This window comes from Notolabrus celidotus, chromosome 1, assembly GCF_009762535.1.
Source record: "Notolabrus celidotus isolate fNotCel1 chromosome 1, fNotCel1.pri, whole genome shotgun sequence".
Lineage (NCBI taxonomy): Eukaryota > Metazoa > Chordata > Actinopteri > Labriformes > Labridae > Notolabrus > Notolabrus celidotus.
The window spans coordinates 34,516,792-34,531,341 of NC_048272.1; the positions used below are offsets into that span (position 1 = coordinate 34,516,792).

Consider the following 14,550-nt stretch of genomic DNA (forward strand, 5'->3'; position numbering starts at 1 on the left):
GAAGTTTAGCAGAGAGTAATACAAAGAAAAATACAATTTAGAAAAAAATTGCGGGTACAGTAAAAAGCGTGAATCCACTGGTCCAAAGACGTTCCACAAAGATTTAAAAAACATGGTGCAAGACGTAAAGAAAGGAATGTTCAAAAGAAAAAATCCCAAAACAGGAGAAGGACCAGAGGAAAACTTAAAGACACAACAGAATAACATGTCAATCAATCAATCTTTATTTACATAGCGCCATATCACAACAAATGTTATCTCAAGAAGCTTTGCGAACAGAGCAGGTCTAGACCGTACTCTATGTTCTATTATTAACAAAGACCCAACATCAAGACAGGATAAGATCCAGTCCCATCTTACAGACAGGACTCAGTCTGATCTCATCTTAATCCACCATGAGCAGAGCACTTTGCAGCATTTAGCAAGTTACAGTGGCAAGGACAAACTTCCTTTAACATGCAGAAACCTCCAGCAGGACCAGACTCATGTTAGACACACATCTGCTGAGACTGTGTTGGAGAGAGGGATAGAGGGAGATGAAGAGAGAGAGATGGTAGTGATGAGACAGATAGTAGAAGTTGTAGCAGCTGGAGTCTGGCACGTCCGTAGAAGCAGGACCTCTATGGCAGCGACTCAGAGGAACCTACGAGACAAGGGAGCTCAGGGACTCCAGAAAGGTCTATGGTTAGTAACTTTCATTTGGACAGGGAGAGTTAAAGTAAGTTCACCATGTTCAACCATTGTTTGATATTTTATTAGTTAAATTAAGGTAAACATTCATTGTTATGCCAGACAGCTTAAACGTTATGAACTAGTTGTCTCTAATTCAAGGTGTTTAAGATAGCAGACAAATGACAGATGATACAAATACTCAGACTCTCCTCTTCCTCAGTCCTGACACTTCAGCTTCAGCACAGGAATGGTAGCTAAGGTGAAGGAACAAATTCATTCTCTTGTATAAACATTTTTAAGTTTATACTACGCCATAATTTCTTTTTAGCCTGAATCATCATCAGTCAGTTATGGTTCACAGTGTTAAACTGACCGTTATATATCTCCATCACTTTTATTGCTCAAGTTTTCACACCATGTAAACGTGAAATTAACTTGCCTGCTTTTGAAGTCACAGTGAGCTGAGCACAGGATTAGCTAATACACGTTAAAAATAGCCTCTCCGGAAACAGTTCTCTGTACTATAATAATCTGAAATCAAAGCTTAGCCTCTACTTGCGATAAGTTGCTGTGGTAAATTTACTGCTTCTATAATGGAAACAAATGTAAGAAGTTATTTTTATTGGCAGCCGCTGTCTTTAGGAATCATGAAAACACCTGTCAACTTTCAAAGCCAGATGCTCTCAGTCTGCGTGTGCGCCGTATCCTTCTGTAACGCATTTAGACAGACCGTCAGTTTATGTTAGGGGAGACGACGGTTTCATCATTAATTGGCAGCATGTTTCACCTTCAGAAAATGCATCTTCAAAGTTACAAAGCTCACTGCGACGTCAAAGTAATGAGAGCCACTGCTACAGATTATTCTGAGAAAGCATCATTACATCAGTGCAGACAGGAGAATAGCGTGCTGCTTAATATAGATCCAGCTTTAAGTAAGAAGTGATCAGATGAGAGCAGAGACAACGTGGGGGAGGGAGAGGGAGATGGACTTTTTCATAACTGTTTCAGCTTCAGAGGATGTACGAGAAATGACAAAGACAGTGCCTTAAAAGTTCGGCATTCATTTTTACGCTCCAAAAAGAAGGAGACCTTCACGTCAGGGTCTTATCTCACCCTGTCAGCATTCTAGTTCATATAACCACTGGCTAACTATTCATTATCCCTACTAAGGCCCCTGTCAGTCATGAGAACCATCCTACAGAGCTTTAGTTCAGTTCAGCTCTGATTTAGAGGTTCCTTCATTTAGTAAACGTGAAAAAAAAAGAGTCCAGAAACAGATGTGATTGAAAAAAAAAAAACTTTTAAGGCTGATTTCTGTGTGATGAAATTTAATTTAGCCAAAAGAAAAAGCTTGAATTTTGTATTTAATTTATTTTGTATAATTGTGGTGGATTGCCAACACTTTGCGCCAAATTAATCAAATGTACAAATGAAAGACCAACTGACTCAGTGATTAAATTCTCAATGTGAATTACAAAATGCAAGATCAGACATTAGCCAATGTTGCAGAGTTTAAAACAATACAGCAAACAGACTGGTGACTAACCTTCTATAATCTGACCCACCTTTGTATAACCTGAAAGCAAAGCTATTTTTATATTAGTAGCGTAGCTCTGTGAAGAATAGCTGTGTGCATAAGTGTGAAACGTAGAGTGAGTGAGTGCGAAAGAGGATGTTACGTCTGTGGGTGGAGTGACGGTGAGTGTGTGGACGGACGGAGAGAAAAGAGAATGAGAGAGAGAGTTAGCAGCGGGTAGCCTATTATAGTGTGTAAATGACGTTTATAAGTGCAGTTTGTAGACCAATAATAAAGCCACGACTCCTTGAGACCAAGCCGGACTTGTGTCTACTGCTTACCACCTGCTGCAGAGAAGTTGAAGTGTACAGGGTTAGCCCAGATGTTAGATCAACTCCGGCCCTGGAGCAGACCCCTAAGTCTCCCCTGTGCTCCCCGACTACGGTCTGGAAGCTGAAGCAGCGAAAGGTTAACACTTTGTTAAACATCTCATAGTCGAGTGCTTTAACGTGGACTTGAGTATTATGATTATGAGCCTTATCCTGGTAGTGATCCCATTCTGGATAAGGCGTTTATGTACATGCACACAGAGACACCTGGTTACTCATATTTCTGTATACGGGGGAAGCATTTATCCTGGATTCTGAAATTGGCATATGATGTTTTCATGCACAAATTTAGAAATGGTATACTTGAAAAAAAAAGGAAAAGAATACAGCTCAAAAAGCAGAAACTCAAGTCAATGTCGACCCAATGATTGATTTTCTTCATTCACTGAATTCAATATTAGAATATAAACTCATAACTCAAGAGGACAATATCGGATAATCAATCAATCTTTATTTGTATAGCGCCAAATCACAACAAATGTTATCTCAAGAATCTTTCCAAACATAGCAGGTCTGGACCTTATTCTATGTTCTATTATTAACAAAGACCCAACATCAAGACAGGATAAGATCCAGTCCCATCTTACAGACAGGACTCAGTCTGATCTCATCTTAATCCACCATGAGCAGAGCACTTTGCAGCATTTAGCAAGTTACAGTGGCATGGACAAACTTCCTTTAACAGGCAGAAACCTCCAGCAGGACCAGACTCATGTAAGACACACATTTGCTGAGACTGAGTTGGGTTTTGGAAGAGGGATAGAGGAGAATAAGACAGAGAGAGAGCGCTGATAGGAATGTGACGAATAGTAAAGTAGCTGGAGTTCGGCACATCCACAGAAGCAGGCCGTCTACGGCAGAGATCCAGAGGAACTACGAGAAATGGGAGCTCAGGGACTCCAGAAAGGTCTATGGTTAGTAACTTTCAATGGGACAGGGAGAGTTAAAGTAAGTGATGGGGATAGGATCCCAGTGTGTCAACTCAAATATATGCAAAGAAAAACAACTCAATGACACATTCAGTCTATCAGTTTATGAATATTGTACCATTTCCACAAAGCTGTTCATGTTTGAAATCTTCAACAAGTTAGAGAAACTTTATGGTTGACCTTTTGCAACTGTTCCACTATTTCAACTCACCCACATCTCCAGTGAAGAGTCTGCTTGAGCTTGACAGACGGTAACTGATTGTAATGTGTGTTGATCAGTTTAAGAGGGTCTGAAACATACCGTGTGTGGGTGTGAGTCAGAATGTATTGTCATCCAGCTCAAATATTTTCTTATTTCTTGAAGGTTGCAACCCTTAAATACACAACATTCACCAACAGCTGTGATGTGTTTATATCACAAAATGCCTCAGCATGATGTTGATATTCTTGTGACTAATACAGGAGCACATTGCAGACTGTGACAAACCAAATTACTCATGTGGAGTTTGATTGACAGGCCGGGGTCTTAACCCAGCCTCGTCTCCTTCAGGCTTCCTGCAAGCACGGTTTCTCCTACAGGCTGGGACCATTTGTGTCTGAGTGTATTGACTGCTACAGTACCTATGGAGGCCTTGTTATCAGTTCTGTGGATGTGGATGCCGCCGAGGTCAGGTTGACCTCTCAGTCACCCTGTGGGGTCACTGTTTAATGAAGGCATGTCCTGTCTGACGTATAGGGTCGAGGCCGGTGTGCCGTCGAACACCCAGCGCCACAGGAGAAAATGGGGTTACCGGAGGTTAATCAAGTGCAATTTCTTTCTCTGTCGTGCCTCATATTTCCTCCTTCACTTTGAGGAGCTTATGCTGAAAGAGCTGTACACTATGTTGCTCTATATTTGTCTGCAATCGATGTTTCAACAGCTTTCCACTGTTTTGTAGTTTTCTTTGCCTGCACAGCATCAAAATAAACCAGGCGTAAGGCTGTTTTTTACTCCGGCCATGCAATGTCAGATCCTCATCATGTCCAAACCTGCCCTATTCATTATTAGATTATAAAACCTCTCTACCCTATACAAGATTAGACATGCATATCTAACCTCCACATAATTATATCTCAAAATGAGGTCAATTTGAAAAAGTTGACCAACTTGAAACGTCTCTAAGCCCCCATGTATGCATTGAGAGCTCTTCAGAAATATTTCATCCTGCATTAGAAAGGGTCTGAGTAAGATAATTAGTACACCATGCTGTCCCTTTATGCTGTTTGATGCAGAAACTATGGTTCTCTTTTTACAATGACTAATATTACAGATAAGTCTGTTTAAGATTACACTGGTTCACTTGTCACCTGCTTGTAATTATGTCACAGATAATGTCTGCCGGATGCTTAAAGGGGCTGTCAGTTGCAGGATGTTGCTTTTGAGTGCTTGTATGTATTCTCAATATCAGATGCTGGTGCTGTTTAACATTGTGGCTACCTAGACTGTTCACAGAACAGGTGTACAGCTGAGAGTTTACTGCAACAGCAAACCACTGTGTATCATTTGTTCAATTGCCTTTAAATTTCAAACCTAAACCTAACTAAAACCTAACCCTTAAAGCTAGGTTTGGTAGTCACGGAAAACTAGCATGAATTAGAATGTAGCACTTCCCAAACCCCTCCCCCCCTCCCCTCGGAGTTCCTCCAAAACAACGCCCCCGCTCACATGCATGAGCGCTGCTGATTTGCGACCATATGATCGTGACTGATTCAAAACCGGTCCTCAGCACATCGTTTGTGTTTTGCACTACGTTAACTCATGTCTCACTCAGCGGTAAGAAAACACCAAAACATTATCATAGTGAAAGTTAAAAACACAAACAAACATGAAATGTACGCGCAGGACAGGATTTGATTGGTTTCATAATTTGTCTCCTGATGGCAGGGATTGGTTGGTGTTTTCCCAGGTTTACTCTGGCTGTCGATAGCGCCTTTTTTTCGCTCTTTTTTAAGAACACATGTACAGTATGTATTGATTGCCATCGGGACAGAAAGATCATTTTAACCAGTACAAAAAAAAAGTGTATCTAAATCTGACTATGAACCCCAGCTTTATGAAAAAAATGTGTTTTCTTTTCAATTATAGTTTTCAAACAAAAACAAGCTGTGGTCATTTCACAGCTCTTGACTGATGAGCATCCACAAAGATAATAGATAGGGAAAATTTGCAGAGAGATAAGGTCCTGTTTTGAGTTTAAGAACATATTTAACAGCTCATTAGCTAACATCAGGGCACAGCTAACGATAGCATTTAGACACTTCTGAGCTGATATTGATCTGCAAAAATCACAGATACAAAAGGAATGGTAGAAAAAACTGCAGAAGCAAAACAAATATTGTAAGGACGCTTACTTTGGAAGCACTGAAGTTTACGTTGGTGTTTGTTTTTTGCAAACCTAAAGTACTCACATAAGGATCATTAAGGAATAATATTTTCTAGCTGTACATTATGTACATGCATTTATCTGCCGTAATTACCTTAAAAAAACACAATGTCTGTTTTTTTCAAGATCATGCAGCTCTATAAACGTTCCCATTAGAGCATCTTGAAGTTGCTTAGATGCAGTTAGAGTACACGTGCCAAAGCAATAGCAAAGTTTACTATGCAAAAGACTTTTCAACAGAAGAAGTTGTTGACTCACAACTTAGAGAAATAATTTTAGGATATTATCATATCGTTCTGTATGTATAAAAGGTTCTGCAAAAACACTAAAAAGGTGAATCAATTTCAAACAGCATATTTTCAGACTGAGCCGAGGTGAGCCAAAGACGCCCTGTTATCAACCCCCAACATAAAACAAACCCACAGACACTTTATCAAGTTTCCTGCTAATTAGATTCATGGAAATATGTCTGGCAAAAAGCCTGATTGTCATTGGTAATTACCAGCCCAAGATTAAAAGATTTTTCACTCCCAGCTGCCATCTTTATCTTAGTCTTAGGAGCTCTGAGAGAGATGGAGAAAAGAGGGCAGGAGGCATCCTGAACCCAATACACCTCTTTGGCTGAAAATAGACAGAGACACATGTCCTTGTTGAACCACTGCCTGCACCAAGGACAGGGAGTATTGACCACCATCCCCCTGCACATCTTATTGAGAACTGCCTGTGTGCTCTGAATTTGTCAAGAAATTCTGTAGAGGAATTTGTTCTGAGATAGAGAAAACAACAAAGCTTATCAGTGCCTTTCCTGGCAGGAGAGATGTAAAATAAAACCAATCTGAAAAAGGTGGCAGTAAGTTGGACAGGGGGCTAGGAGGAGGAGGCATGAAAGCACTGGACAGATGGGACTTTAACAAACAGCAGCAACAGCAGCACCTACATTGAGCAGCAGGTAAAAAACAATGTTTGGCCTAAATTATGCTTCTGCTGCAAAACCAAACTCTGAAGATTTTCACTGTGGAACTCATAAACCGTCTGTGAAGACCAAATGTATTCCAGCTCAATCCCAACCATAACTCCTCTCATCTAAAGCCAATACAGACAAAAATAATGGACGACATATCATTTTTGGGGTGATGTTAAGTGTTGCTGAAATGAGTTTGTACCCAGAAAATAATGTTGCATGAATCAATTTGCTGTGTGGTAATGTCTGAAAGGCTTTTGCAGACATTTCAGTTGTTCAAGAAATGTTGAAGAATAGACTGAGAGAAACTGGATCGGTTCAGTGTTTGATCAACCCTAAATCACCCACATGCATGAAAGATAACTTAAAGAAGATTTACAGTGGGATCAGTCTGATTCATAGACTGTATTAATTGATGCAGTATTCATGACGTCACCCTTCTGTTCCTGAAGTGCTGATTTGAAGCCTATCGTTGGCGGATTCCATATTGGAAATGCTGAACTCAACTTCATCTGAGCTTCATCTGTGTGAGGTAAAGAGGCAGGCCTTTAGCCTTTTTGCTAACAGCTACAGGGGTTCCCACATGTCAATCAAGTCAGCTATGTCCTTATTTGGGCAAAACTCGTAAGTTTAATATCTTCAAAAACAGAGTTATAAATAAATTCACCCCCTGTACAGTGTGTGTTGATAGAGAAATTAGCTATTCAGACCCAAACCCTCTTTTGTACCAGGCTGTAAACATGTTTATTTCTGCTGTAAAGATAATCTTTTTTGAATGGTTGTGTATGTGGTTTCCAGTGTCTCTGCAGCCAGCCTCAAGCAGATGCTTGATGAACTGCAGTTTTTAGCACTTCTGCATGGGCTTCATATTTTAAGAGCGAAGGTTGCTGCATGGTCGGATTGCTTGTATTATTGCAGACTAAGTTAGTCTGTCATGCCAAAGACTTAAATTAAGACTGTTTAGTCTATTTGCGTGTTATATTTTGGGGCTTTTATGCCTTTATTCAGTGAAGACAGAGCAGTAGAGCAGGAAACAGAAATTGAGTGGATGCAGAAAAGGGGCTGCAGATTGAAATTGAACCCAGGCTGCCTTTTGAGGACCATCGCCTCTTAACAATGGGCTCCAAACCCCAGCCGATTTTAGTGTCTAATTGAGACTAATGATAGTCTGTATTTTGCCAGAAAAGGGTGGATTGGAAGAGTGAAGAAGTTCAAGTATCTCATCGTCTTCTTCATGAGTGAGGGTGAAATGGATCGGGCTGACGACAGGCAGGTAGAAGAGGCATAAAGGTAAAGCTGTGGGGTTATCGCTTGATCTATGGTCCAACTCTCACATATGGTCAGGAGCTATAAGGAGTGACTGAAAGAATGATTGTTGATGCAAGTGGCCAAAATGAGTTTACTGTGACGGGTGGTCGGACTCAGTCTTCCAGAGAGGGTCAGGAGCTCGGATATCCAGAAGGAGCTCGAAGTAAACCTGCTGCTACTTCAGATCGAAAAGAGCCAGTTGAGGTGGTTCCAGCATCTGATTCAGATGCTAAAGGACGCTTCTCTTTAGAGGGTTTTTCTGGCACGTCCAACTGGGAAACGACCCAGAGCTCACTAGAGGGATTATCCTATCTGGCCCAGGGGACGTCTCGGGATCCCCAAGGTAGAGCTAAGGAACGTTAATGGGGAGGATGTCATAGCCTGCTGCGACCCAATCCTGGATAAGTGTTGGAAAATGTATGGATGGCTGAGCAGATGGATGGATACGCTCTTGTTGGTTTGGGATAATTTAGGGTTCAGTTATTTGGTTTTTTTGTTAGACATTAGAAAGAAGAAGACAATTTTAAAAAGATCTATAATTTTACCCATGTGACCAAAAGTACACACTGTTGGTTGTGATTTAGAGTATATGTGACATATTTATCAACCATCTGTTTCCGATGTTTCCAAAGCTCAGCTCAACTTTCTCTCTGATTTACTTCCTTGTTGTCAGCCTCACTCGTTGTTAGCTGACCTCATTATCAGGTGTGTTATCACATGTCAGACCCCCTTCATAATCCTTCTTTTTTTCAAAAAGACATTGACCAGCGCAGATACCATCTCATCAACTCCTGCTGGTGCTTCAGTCAATAAGGCGTGACATTTGTGTCAGCCTTTATCCTCCTTCCAAAGCAGCTCATTCTGTCCCCTGCTGATGCTCCAATGACCTCCATGTTCACCTTGTTGTAGTGCATATATTCACTCCCCTCCCTCTGGGTGTATTCTGCACAGCTTCCTTATGTTGTTGTGTCTGGTTAAAGGTCAAGGCACAGACATATAAAGCATCATAGGCATCATGTTGACTACATGTATTGTGTGATGGGAATATAAAGCTAAAATGACGGATATTGAATAAAACAGTCTTTGTTGTAGATTGTGTAGGAACAGTGTCATTGTGTTTTTGTATCATCCATAAACCTCAGGTGTAGAGGAGTTACTCAAACCGTTACAGCTACAACCTGCAAACAGCAATCTGTTGTTTTCTTACAAACTGATGATCATGATTTTGAGGAGAGGCCCAACACATGTTGTATCACAAACTTTATCTTTATTCAAAGCCAAATGTTTTCACTCGCAGATCTTTTAGAGGAAAAGCATGAATGGTGGGTGGAAAAGGACTTCAAACACATACAAAATAATCATTCAAGGAAACCAATAACCTGAAACTTCCACCAGATCTGTGTCTAGTCTGTTGTCTTTTTGTTCCTCTGAAAACCTCTGACCTGTTGACTCCAGGCCTAGCTCCTCGGTTTGTTGTTGAAATATGATCTGGTGATAACACAGAGTGTTTGATTCTGAGAATGAACCAGATGTTTTCATTTTGTTGTGGCGCCTGACTTCCTGTCCCGCTCCTTCTGCTCCGTTGAGATTGATGCGTCGTGCTCCGGCATCCAGCAAAAATAGACGTCTTGTGTATCAGATCCCGAGGGCTCCGACCTGTCGGATCAGCCGGAACGCAACGGAGTGGATCCAGTGGAAGTTAACACACATTGACTAGAATAGAAACCTATCAGATCTGGTGTCGTGACGGACTGGAAACGGATCTGGTGGAATTTGGCCCTAAGACAACTGCATCACCCAGCAATCCATCAGCTTTTTAACCTGTATCGCCTGACCTCATTGCTTCACACACTGTAGCTCAAACTTGCTGAATCCGAGTTAATGTAATCAGCTGAGAGAGGAAATGCTATGAAGAGAAATTTAAACTCATGGTCTTCCATCAAAATAACCAAAACTGCTTGTATAAATATTCTTGCATTGTTGTTTATTTAGACACATGATGGTGCTACAGTGAATAAATTGAACTGTGTTTTAACACAGACGGTAAGAATTTTCATTAACATAAGTCATAATTACTAAGTTTTATGGAGTAAATAAATGGAGTCAGAATTAAATTGAATTGTTACATGTTGAAAATTCTGATTATTGTTTCCTTACCTGAAATGTTGATAAAGAAAGAAACAATGAATAAATCATCAGCTTTTAAAGAAACAACAAAAACTGTCTGCTTGGACTTTATTTAAACCCATTAGACTAATTTGAATTTCAATGAATACTTTCAAAAAGTGAGCTGCTGAAATAAATTATTGTATTACAACTATTTAAATTGACTCGTAATTGTGTGGAAAAACAAATAAAAGATTGAATGGTCCAGAATGTAATGAGCACTGAGTGACACAGTGGTGTCATTACAGCGGCCCTCTCCCCCCTGTGTTGGCTTTAGCCGGCATTAGATGAAGACACACTCACAACATTAGTATTCATGGACATGTTCATCACTGACAGAGCGAGCAGGATCTCTGTGTCCACACTGGCAGCTCTGCTACTGAGAAGAGGAGCTTTACTAAAGAGGTTTAACACAGCTCAACAGGGAGGCACACAGTACACACACACACCAGTAAATGTTTGGACATACACTCCGCTGCTAGAAGAGCTTTCTCTTGAGTACAGGACGCAGGACTCACGTTCCCCTTTTATCACAATCCCCCTCTGTTTGTATCATCATCTGTACTGTGGCTCAAAAGATGTGACTTATAGCAACTAGGCAGCTTTTTTCACTCCTAATTATTAAGCAATCTTTTTTTGTTATTTTAAAACAAAAGTCTGACTGCTTTAATTCTTCAACCTGATATCAGTGCAGAGGCAGAGGAGGGCAAATGTTATGTTTCTCTTGACTTTGTGTCGTTTGCTTTGCATTTGCTATTCATTTATATGTTGTGACTTTCCACTGTGTCTTTATTTTTTGACTCACATTTCTGTTTTGTTTTTGACTTTGTGTGTTTTTGAGTTTGTATTATTTGTGAAGCTGCAACCTGTTCCTCTGATTAGAAATATCTGCTGAGCTATTGCATCAAGTTTGCCCTAGTCGGCCTTTGTATATGGTGGCTTCCAAACCTTTATGAAAGATCAGTCTACACATTTCATTGAGCGAGCATTGTGGGAGTTCGTCATAGACACCCCACCAGGCTGAGAAATATGCACAATAAGATTGTATTTCTAAAGTTAAATTAGCAAATTTACAAGCCGAGTTTCGAGAAGATGATTAGATGAGGCAGCAGGGATGCTCCCTTGCTCCCTTGCTCCCTTGCTCCCTTGCAGAGCACAACAAAGCTGAGTTTTGGATTCAATATCACAGAAACGTGAGGTCACTGACCAAGCAGCTGCTTCGTCAAACACATTGTGACAACTTGTTGATCATGCAGGAGGACCAAGCGGCAACCTCCGGTCTAAAAATATGAGTCTAATGTGGAAGTGCTAAAAACTGGAGTTCATCGAGTGTCCACTTGAGGCTGGCTCTGGAAGTACCTGAAACCAAATACACACCAATTCAAAAAAGATGATCTTTACAGCTGAAATAAACATGTTTACAGTCTGGTACAAAAGAGGAGTGTAGTCTGGATAGCTCATTTCTCGATCGACACACACTGTACGGGTGGTGAATTTTTTCTAATGCGGTAACTCCAAAGATACTTAGATTACGAGTTTTTGAATGAGAGTCACATCTGACTTGATTAACAAGTGGGAACACTGTAGCTGTTGACTAGGAGGCTCAAAGCCCGCATCTTTACGTCACACTCGCTCGACAGCAGCAATATGGCTCCCGCCAACGATTGGCCTCAAAACAGTGCTTCAGAAACAGATGGGTGACGTAACGATTCCTACGTCCATATTTTGTACAGTTTATGAGGAGGACTGATGAGTGATCACCACGACACATGGAGTCAAAACCTTTGATCTGTGTTTGTGATTACAATGAGATGATTTATTTCTGACCGATGTACAGTGTCCATAAAGGTGGATTTATGGACCTGTACTTCAGAGTTAGATAGTATCACTACATTGTGGTGTCAGGGTGGAAATTGGTATGGGTGCCTGCCTGGACCACAGCTTGCTTGCCATAACTCTTACCATACATTTCATCACCACTGGGATCAAAGCATCAGGTCTGGAATCATTGTAATCCCGAGGACATAGGGGAACAGGCAGCAGCAGCACCGGGCATGTGTTAATTTATCTGTGCATATTTTACCACAAAGGCAAAAACACCATTTGGTCCAGTGGCCTCGCTTTTAGTGTCACTTTAAAACAGTCTCTTTATTAGGAGTAATTAGTCTAGGGGGAATTAGTCTATGAGGAACCTGTTGATCCTACAAGTGTATTTTTTAATACCAAAACACTGCTCCGAGAGGTCATTCATCAAACCCTCAATAAAACTGGTTGAGTTGTTTTGCTGTGGACAGATTATGAAAGCATACAATGATTTCTCAGTAGACTTCGTACATTTTTTTTTTGAGTGTATGTCATTACTTTAACTCTGATGAAACAACCTTTTATCAAAGTTGGTCAATTCCCTTGATTGGGAAAGACATTTATTTTCCTTTGTGGATCATAGTATCAGCACACATGTAGCACAGGACACGTTGTTACCTCTGAGAATGTGTCTCGCTCAGCGTTTCAACGCTTTCATCTTTTCTCTGACAGATTTAAACAGGGGGTTGCTACTCTTAAGAGCTGTTCTGTATTTAGGGATCATATAAGCAGTGTTATAACCAAAGTTAGATGCCAGTAGATTTTCAACTATATATGCACTTTAACACCTGTTTTAATTTGTCTTTGTTTCAAGCTGCAGGTTGAAATGTACCATCATAAGAGAACTTTTGAGGCATGTTGTCATCAGTTTTTGCACACTAATCACTTGTAAAAGTGCTTTGGACACATTTTGGTCAGATTTCTACATTAGTTTTGAGGATTTATTTTCATCCTCTATTTTGAAAGGAATCATACAACAGGACAAAGGATATTCAAAGCAGGATATTGGCAGTAGTGGAAGTCCTTTTCATTCCTTATCGATCTCTCATTGACGATGGTCAAGGTCTTGTCTTCTCCTTCATACCCACTGGAGGACGTAACCTCTTCAACCTTTTCCTAACTGTAAAAATGTAATGACTTCACAACCCTTGGCAGTTTTTCAATGATAAATGTCACATGGTTTCAAAGAGATAAAGGCACATCTCCATTGTATTGATTTCAATGATGGTTGAGATTGCACTGGAACACTTTCGCCATGGAGCCTCTAGGCATCTTATATCTTGTTGATCACATCATTCTCCTTCAACGTCTAGAATCGTGGGTTGGCACCAAAGGGGCTGTACTCAGCTTACTTTAATCCTACCTGTCTAACAGATCTTTTTCAGTTGTTATTGCCAATTCCACATCATATCTCACTTACCTCAGAAAAGGTGTGCCCCAAGGGTCGATTCTAGGTCCTTTATCATTCTCTATTTACATGTTTCCCCTGCGTAAAATAATCAGTAACCATAACGCAGAATACCACTGTTACACTGTCAATACCCAGACATATGTCCCCTTATGTTCCTCCAATAATAACAACCTAAATAAACTCACCATCTGCCTTTTGATATCAACAGCTGGACATCTTAAAACTTCAATGAAGACAAAACTGAGGTTATTCTTTTCTCCACATCAAATTATACCAATAACATACTCGGCCATCTTGGACCCATTTCACTTAACATTAACACTAGAATGGCCATGGGGGTCATTTTGACTGTTTTCACATTTATTTGTTGTGTAACTTTGTTGAATTAAAGATGACAGTGCTGCCGGTTCCTGAATTTTCCTAAAGTTGTTGGTTTATGTATTTAACATGTCATTTATACAAATTACACAAAAGGCAACAATTATATGATCATGTTTACCTACTTCGGCCACAGGCAGTCATAACGACTGCCGGGGTTAGATTGATACATTTTTTCTCTGGGCATAGGCCACTTGGTTGGTTTGCAACTATCATTGTCTCTGTGAAACGTAGAAACTGGCTGTGAGTTAAGGCTGATTTATACTTCTGTGTCTGACTCATTGTGGAAAGTTTCATCCTATATTTAAATATACAGTCTATCCTTAAACATTAAACACAACATTCTCTATATTGGGTTTTTTTCATAATAGATAATACAATTTGGAATCTGGCAGTCAAAATGACCTCTCGTGGCCCTTCTAGTAGAAATGGAATTCTGGCCCCTCTAGTGTTAAACCAACTGCAAGAAACGTAGGTGTTCAGTTTGACTCCTCTGGGCTCTTAAACTCTGGAATGACCTACCTGCTGAAATCT

The 14,550-nt window shown here is 40.4% G+C and overlaps 1 protein-coding gene across 4 annotated transcripts in view; it reads left to right on the forward strand.

Moving 5' to 3' along the window:
- The window catches only part of fhit (fragile histidine triad diadenosine triphosphatase), a 412,878-nt gene that overhangs the window by 397,155 nt on the left and 1,173 nt on the right, over positions 1–14,550 (forward strand). The window lies entirely within an intron of this gene.